An 8678-nucleotide genomic window follows, 5' to 3' on the forward strand; every position below is an offset into this window, starting at 1 on the left:
TCACAAAGGTAGCTTTGGAATACCACAAGCGCTGATCACTGAAATGGAAGGTGCAGCTAGCCAGAGATCTAGGTGGATGTTAACAGGGTCTGGGGATACTCTAATTGATGCTACGTCCCAGGCAGGCCCTCAGCCTAGCCCAGAATTTAGGAGGTGTATAAGTACTTGCTGCACCTCCTGAGGTATGGCTCCTGAGAGGCATGGCTCAGAATCTAGCTCAATGTTTGGAATGTGCTGAGATTTTTGTCCTATTCCAGATAGGTTTTTGTAGATGGCTCTGTTTTGAAGCCAGATTCAGCTCAGTGGTAATATCTAGATGCAGCATCCCCAAGGCAGAAAGTGCTGGAGGTGAGGAGGCTGCTGTCAGCAACCAAGTCATGGGCAGTCTAGCCTAATGGTTGGAGCGACAGTCCAGCCTACTATTTAGAGCTGAATCCAGCCGGGGAGAGTCCTGGAGTGAAGTCAAAGGTCAGAGCCAAGAGTCAGAAGCCAACGCCTAAGCCAAACTGTAAGCTGGAGTCACAGTCAGGAGGTGTAGCTGAGGATCAGAGTGGGGTGCTGAGGCAAAAGCAGGTACTAGCTGGAATTAGGGCAGGGCTAAAGAGAGAGACGGGACCAAGGGCAGCTGCAGGCAAGGAGCACATTGAGCAGCTACTGGAGTGCTGCTGCTACTACTACTGACCTTAAGTATCGGCATGCTGACTCCTACTGCCAATCAGGTGGCTCAGTCAGACCGCTTCTATCAGGGCCAGCTAGACTCATTAGGTTGTCAGGAGAATGGCTCAGCTGCAGGCCCCTGACAGTATCCCCCTTCAAGATGCCTCCTAGAGGCCATGGGACCTGGTTTCAGGGGGTATTTCTGGTCAAAGATACATATGAGTTCTGGGGCCTAGATGTTTTCTACCAGCTCCCATGATCACTCTTCTGATCCATAACCCTCCCAATCCACCAGATAATAGGGTTTGCCTCAAACTTGTTTGAAGTCTAGGATCTCATGGACCTCCTACTCCTCTTGGCCCAGGACATCTATGGGAGGTGGGGTTGGTGCAGAGCAGCCAGGACAGGAATTTCCCTCCTAGGGTTTGAGAAGGGACACATAAACTGAGTGGACCTTCAAGGATTCTGGCAACTGGAGCCTAAATGCTACAGGGTTTATTTGTTCTGTGATCTTAAATAGGTCAAAAACTGGTGGTCCAGTTTGGCTGAGGGGTGGGTGGATTTGAGGTGTTTGGAGGTCAGCCAGACAGTCAGTGTGGCTTGGTGGTTTTGCTCTGCATGATGTTTGTATACCTGCTTGGCAGCTTCCAGGTGTTCAGTACGCTCTTGATGGACCCAATGAACATGGGCAACTAGATCTGCTGTGGCGGACTGCAGAGGCTGTAGGTGTGGCTGAATGAAAGCAAAGGTGAAAACCATAGTTTGCATAGAATGGACTATGTTGAGTGGATGCATGGGTGCAGCTGTTGTAGACAAACTCTGTGTATAGCTGGAAAGTGACCCAATCATCTTGACAAGAATTGAGAAAACAATGGAGGTTTTGTTCGAGGGCCTGGTCCAACTGTTCTGTCAGCCCCTTTTTCTGTGGGCGATAGGCTGAGGAGGTAAGCAGTTCCATTCCCAAGAGTTTGCACCAGAAATGGGAAGTGAATTGTGGACCTCCATCTGAGACTCTTCCAGTCAACATCCCATGGAGCTGAAAAATATAATGTAGAAAGGGTGGCATGGCTGGTTGGTTGGGAGAGAACAAATGGAAATGAAGTGCACCATATTAGTGAGGAGCTCAATGGGGACAAGGGTGACAGTGCAATCCTGGGAGCGAGGTAACTCTACGGTGAAATCCAAGAATACCAAGGAACCATCTTTAACACCTTGAGTCAGGGATGGCCCTCTGGGATGTAAAAGATACCTTCCGTGATAAAGTAGGCCCTCCTTCAAATGAAACCCCAAACTGGACAGAATACTAGGAGCATTTAGGGTCTGACAGATCTTAGTAGCCTGGAGGTCTTGGGGAAGCAGGGGCATCACGTCTCTGTGTGTTGTCCCTCTAATAAAATTAGATGGGCAAAAAATGGTAGCTAAGGGAGACATGTCTTGAAGCATCTGCCTCTGGTGAAGAGCTTGGCAAGATCTGGGTGTACACAAATTCTTTAGCTGATCAGATGCACAGTTTGCATCTACTGACCAGAAGAAGTGGACCCCCTTTTGGAGAAGCACAGTTATCAGGGTTACTAAGTGAGAGAATCCTTTGATAAAATGCATGTAGAAACTGGCAAAACTGAGAAACCACTGATCACCTCCTATATCCTTCAGGGTATTCCACCCAGAGATGGCAGAAACCTTTTGGGTGACCATTGTTAGCTCTTTGGGGGAAATGATATACCTGAGGAACTCAACTACGCCTTTGTCGAACTCACATTTCTCCAGTGTAGCATAGAGATGGCTTAGGTGGAACCTGTTGAGAACGTGGCATACATGTTGCTTGTGCAGGGTCTGGTTTTCAGAAAAAAAACAAGAATATCATCCAAATAAATAACCACAAACCAGTCCAATATGTCCCAGAAGATATTGTTGATAAAATGCTGAAATGTCGCCGCAGCATTACAAATCCAAAAGGCATAACTAGATATACAAAATGTCCATATCGAGTGAAGAAAACAGTCTTCCTCTCATCACCCTCTCTGATTCAGACCAGGTTGTAGGCCCCATGAAGGTCCAACAATAAAAATATTGGCTGAGTGGACTCAAAGAGTTCATTAATAAGTGGAAGGGGGTAGCAATTTCAGACTGTCACTTTGTTCAGAGCTCAATAGTCAATGCAGAGACTCAAGGAATCAGCCTTGTTCACCCTGAAGAAGATTGGAGCATGACAAGATATCAGTTCTCTTTTTATCAAAAACATTAGCATAATCCCACTATTTCACCAGGATTCCTAAAGCTACTGAAGGGGTCACAGGAACAGCAACAGTTGCCCTCAGAGTATCTCCTGCGGTCTCTGAATTCACAGGTAGATGGTGGAGATCACAGGGCATTTCTGGTCCGGAACATGGTTTGGGGAGGCAAAGCTGACAACAAAGTCTTAATGTGAAGCATATCATTCCTGGACCCCAGCAGATGAGTGGATCATGGGTGGCAAGCTAAGGATGATGGGGGAGTGAGGTGTACAGATCAGACCAAACTGTAGAACCTCCCTGGTATTCTGGAGCATGGTAACAATCAAGGGTACCATTTAATGGGTAACCAGGCTGGAGGAGAGGGGAGAATCCATCAAGAGACTCCACCAAACGAGGGTTGCTCTTGCGCTGAGATGGAATATTGTGATCTGGGCAAAGTCTAAGTCCATGAAATTGTTGGAGGGCCCTGAGTCTGAGTGCCCTCAGCTCTACCCTCTGCCATGGTGGGATGCTGTAGCCATAGTGGCAGTTGGAGGGTGGTGGCATGGTGTCCATTCATAGCAAAGGTACCAATAAACACAGGGGGGTTAAGATTCTGGAGTAAGGAGGGGAACACAGTCTCAGTCCAGACCCTCTTATTGAGGCTGAGGCATGGAGTCTTTCTGGTCAAAATACGGCCCGATTCTTACCAGAGCATCCCATGTCAGTGTCCAGATTCCCCACAGTACAGGCATAAGCCTGAAGCATGACACCAGCCCTTTACAATGTCAGAGAGGCAAGGCCAAACTGGCTGATCTGCCTGGGCTCCTGTGATGAGAATGTGGAACATGCCAGGAACTTGACTGTCTCCCCAGGCAGCGTTCAGTCAGGCAGTTGTCAATGCTGATACACAGCTTGACCAACATGTCCAGGACAGACAGCAGCTCCACCCATGCCAGCTCATACTTGATTTCCTTGCTTAGGGCATGTCAGAAGCAGTAGCACTGCATTGCCTCGTTCCATTCAGCGTCTGCTGCTGGGTGCCGGAACTCTGCGGCAAACTTAGCGACTGACCTGTTTCCCTGACGCAGCCCGAAGTGCATTCTTGGAAGACTGCACACAATTTGGATAGTCAAACACAATCACCATGGCTCAGATGAACTCTTCAAATTACCCCATTAGGGGGCTAGAAGTCTCTAGGACAGGAGATGCCCAGGCCAGGGCCTACACACTTAGTAGACTAATACAAAGTCCTTCTCAGGTCTGGTCAACACAGAATGATTGGGGCCATAGCATGAACAGGAGCTGGCATGGGTTCATGAAACTACAGAACTTTCCAAGGTCCACACCAAACTTATTCAGCACTGGAATCTCTGGCTCCCTAGAAGCTGGGGCAGCAAACACAGGTGGGATGGCTGGAGCCTGCAATTTGTACCTGCAGGACCATAACCTGAGCCTGTGGGGTTTGCAGAATTCCCACAATGTCCTGCAGGGCTGCCCTTATGGAATCCATCTGAAGGGCAGTCCGGCCTCTTGCCTACCCTTGTTCAGTCTTTTGGTCTGCTCAAACTCTCAATGACCGAGTTGCAGGCAGGCTAGCCTAATGGTTGGAGCAACAGTCCAGCCTACCAGATAAAGCTGAATTCAGCTGGGACGGGGTGCTGGAGTGAAGCCAAAGGTCAGAGCCAGGAGTCAGAAGCCAAACCCTAAGCCCAAGAGTAAGCCGAAGGCATAGCCAAGAGTTGGAGCCAGAAGCCAAAGCTGAAGGATTAGCTAGAGTCACAGTCAAGAGGCATAGCCAAGGATCAGAGCCGAGACTCAGAAGCTAGGATGGAGTGGGGTGCTGGGCCAGGAGCAGGACTGCAGAAAGGGACAGGACCAAGTGCAGCCACAGGCAAGGAGCACGCGGAGCAGCCACTAGAATGTTGCTACTACTGAGCTTAAGTAGCAGCCTGCTGACTCCCGCAGCCTATCAGGTGGCTCAGTCAATCAGACAACTACTATCAGGGCCAACTGCGCTCAGTTTGTCAGGAGACTGGCTTTGCTGCAGGCTGGCCCCTGACAGCTGCATTGCTGCGAAGGGACCTCAGCCTTAACATGAAAAATTCCCTTTTAAACATCAGCGTCTCTATTCGCTTTCAAAATCTTGCCCAACAGATTCTAGGAAGCCAGCAAGATTGTCATTTTCCTCTTCTTATGGCAACAGCAGCAGCCTAATGTAAGTGTAGACATGGTATTCTAGGGCCTTGATTTTAACTCACATTGCCTGGTTTTCTCTAATGAGGTCTTGCCTAGTCGATCACATTGAAACATAATGGCAACTGTGTATAACGTCTAATCATTGCCTTCTGCTGGACAGGATCAGAACTGTTCAACTATGCATTTACTAGGCTGAAAGATGGAATAGTTTATGAAGCTTTTCCCTTATCTCACATGTTAGGGGGCCTTTGTTTTTGGAGCAGAAAGATTTGAGTTCTAACACTGCTGAACCAGTAAAGGGGTTACAGTGCACCGTATAATGACAAATGTGAAGAGCTGGATGGCCACTGATTTACTGCAAGCCATAAAGTCCTTCTCAACTTTCAACCTGTGTCTAAATACCAGGGGTCTCAAACACGCGGCCCGCGGAGTTATTTCCTGTGGCTTGCCATAGCTCCCCTCACCCCCCCGCCTTCGCCCCCCCCGAGCGTGCCACGTCCCCACTCCTCCGCCTACCTCCCAGCGCTTCCCGGACTTTCCAGGAGGGAGGGGGGAGGAGCGGGGACGGCATGCTCAGGGGAGGAGGTGGAGAAGGGGCGGGGCCGGGGCAGGGATTTGGGGAAGGGGTTGGGATAGGGGCAGGGAGGGAGCAGAGTTGGGGCGGGGACTTTGGGGAAGGGGTTGGAATGGGGGCGGGGAAGGGGTGGGAAGAGATGGGGCAGGGGCGGGGCCTCATGGAAGGGGTGGAGTAGGGGTGGGGCTAGGGGAAGAGGTGGGGGCTTTTGTATCTTTGTATGGAAAGGTGTCAGTGATGTGGCCCTCGCACCAATATACTAGTCCTCATGTGGCCCTCATGGTGATTTGAGTTTGAGATCCCTGCTCTATACCCTGCCCTCCCTACTATTTATTATCCCGCTCTAGCACTGTATCTAAAACTATAGTGGCTGGTTGCTTAAATTTCACCCAATTATGTTTGCAGAATACAACACATCTGTATAGTGTAGAATATATTGTAGGGAAAAATGCTTGCATTGGCTGGGCGTGGGGGATTGAGGCTAGATAATCTCAGGGGCCTTTTCCATCTCGAACATGTCTGTGTGATTGTTGCATTGCCGGGCACTTTGCAGATGCAGGCAGATGGTCCTGTCATGCAGGAGATACTCCACTGGCTTTGGAAGTGCTAAGTCTCTGCTGAGATAAACCCCGCTGGTTGGATTTACCCCTTCCCCTTTGTTGTGATGGTGAGCCACAACAAAATAACTACTTTGGGAAGGCAATGATGCCTCAGATAAACACCCGGGGATGGATTTCCATTCAAAGGCATCTTCCTGCCTCAAGTCCAACTGTTCCCCTGTTCCTGATCTTCTGTAGCTTTATAAATAAAATAACACAAGCTGAGAGTGGTGCAAACTGCTGGTGTAGACACATGAAACTCCTTAGCAGAAGGTGTGAGCAAATATTTTTTTCATCATCATAGTTACCTCTAACTATAATATTTAAATATATCAAATTATAATATTATAATTATATGTAAAACACCAAGGACAGATTCACTGAAGCTGGCTTAGAAAGGTGCAAATGACAGCTCCCTGCACCAACCTGCACCTCCTCCCCCGGCCCTGGGAGGAATTTACCCACTGGGTTAATTCCACCCATCACTGCAGTTTTGATTCCAGCCAGGGGCTCCAAAGGATCTTTGCTTGCAGAGGCTATTTCTGTGCATCCCTCGGGTTCCTTGCACATGTCCCCTTCCCAACCAAGACTGCTCATGCTTTGGGTTGCAATGGAGGAGGGGAGGTTGGGGCCACTTTCTGCCATGGCAATCTCCTCCCCAATGGATTTGCCATTGACCTTGGGGACCCTACGCCTGCATTTGTGTTGACAAAATCCAGCATAAATCTGAGTTGAATCTGGCCCCAAAAGTACAGTCCACAGCAGTGTCCCCTCTAATTTTTCCCATGCATGTGTGGAATGAATTTTGTTATGTGCACCAATATGGAGGTGATGTGTGACACATCACCTCCATATTGGTGCACATAACAAAATTCATGTGGTGGGGGTGGGGCCAAGTGGTTCGGCATGTAGGAGGGGGCTCAAGGCTGGGGCAGAGGGTTGGGGTGCAGGGGGATGAGGACCGCGGCTGGGGGTGTGGGCTCTGGGGCGGGGATGAGGATTAGGGATTTGGGGGGCAGGACTCCCCCCAGCTCTCTCTCCCCACAGCAGCACCTGGTCTGGGTGGGGAGAGGTGCCTCTTCCCACTGTGGCATCTCCAGGGCTGGGCCGGGGGAGAAGTGCCTCTCCCCGGCCGCGGCAGGGCCAGGCCAGGCTGGTGCTTGAGGAGGGGCACCTCTCCCCAAACCACAGCAGGTCTGTCTGCAGTCTGGGCCGCCGGTGACAGTCTGCAGCTTCGGGCTCCCCAGGGGAGCCCAAAGTGGCGGACCGTCCATCACCAGCAGCCTGAAGGAGCAACAGTGGCTGTGGGCTCCTTTCCACCCCCTCCTCCTCCCCGCCCCCTGTCACTGGCAGGCAGCTGGCGGGTGCTGTCTGTCAGTGACAGAGGGTGGGGGTGGAGAGAGGAGCCCTCAGAGGAGCGAGTGGGCGGAGGGTGGGGAGGAGAGAAGCCCTGGGCCAGTGGGCCTAGAGGGATCGGAGAGGAGAGAACAGGACGGGCCACCAGGACCCCTGCTGAGCGTGGGCCTGCTGCCATTATAAACCCGGTACTGTCCGGGCTGGTTTAGGGCCAGGGGAGGGGCATCACTCCCGCCACAGCCCTGAGTGCCTGTGCAGTGCTTAATAGGCTGCTGTGCGGCCGCGCGGCCATGCAGCTTAGAGGGAACTTAGGTCCACAGTACCACATACAAAAATAATCAGGAGTAAAAGGAGAAGAGGCCTCAGGATAGTCCAGACTTAAAGGGGAAGGGAGATTTTATGTCTAGCATTAAAGATCATGGACTAAGACCCCCTGAAAATAAGAGAAGATGCTGACTCAGTTGTGCTGGAGGGCCCTGGTATAACACAAGCCATAAGTAGGGCCCTACCAAATTCATGACCATGAAAAACCCGTCATGGACTGTGAAATCTGATCTACCCCCGTGAAATCTGGCTATTGTAGGGGAGGGGGTGGATTGGGGCTCCTACTGTGCACTGAGCTTCAACTGCTAGTCCTGGACAGGCTGGGGAGGGACAGGACTTCCTCTTCCCTTGCTCGGGCCGTTCCCGGGGCTGGGTCAGACCCACCTCCAGGAACCTTCCCCAGCTGCAGGAAGCTCCAGAGCTCTGAAGGCAGCACCACTGCAAGCAGCAGCGCAGAAGTAAGGGTGGCAATACTATACAATGGCACCCTCACTTCTGTGCTGCTGCTGGTAGCAGCGCTGCCTTCAGATCTGGGCAGCTGGAGAGCGGTGGCTGCTGGCTGGGCACCAGCAACAGCGCAGAAGTGAGAGTCACATCATATGGTGGGGTCATCACTTTTGGAGGGGACAGGGCCAGCCTTACGGGTGGGTGAGTGGGCGACTGCCCAGGGCCACTTGGTCAGGGGGGCGCTGTCATCCTCCCCACACACACACAGCCAGCCCAAGGCCCCTTTAGCCCATGTACTCAGAGTGTGGG

Source organism: Emys orbicularis, chromosome 4 (assembly GCF_028017835.1).
Source record: "Emys orbicularis isolate rEmyOrb1 chromosome 4, rEmyOrb1.hap1, whole genome shotgun sequence".
Classification (NCBI taxonomy): domain Eukaryota; kingdom Metazoa; phylum Chordata; order Testudines; family Emydidae; genus Emys; species Emys orbicularis.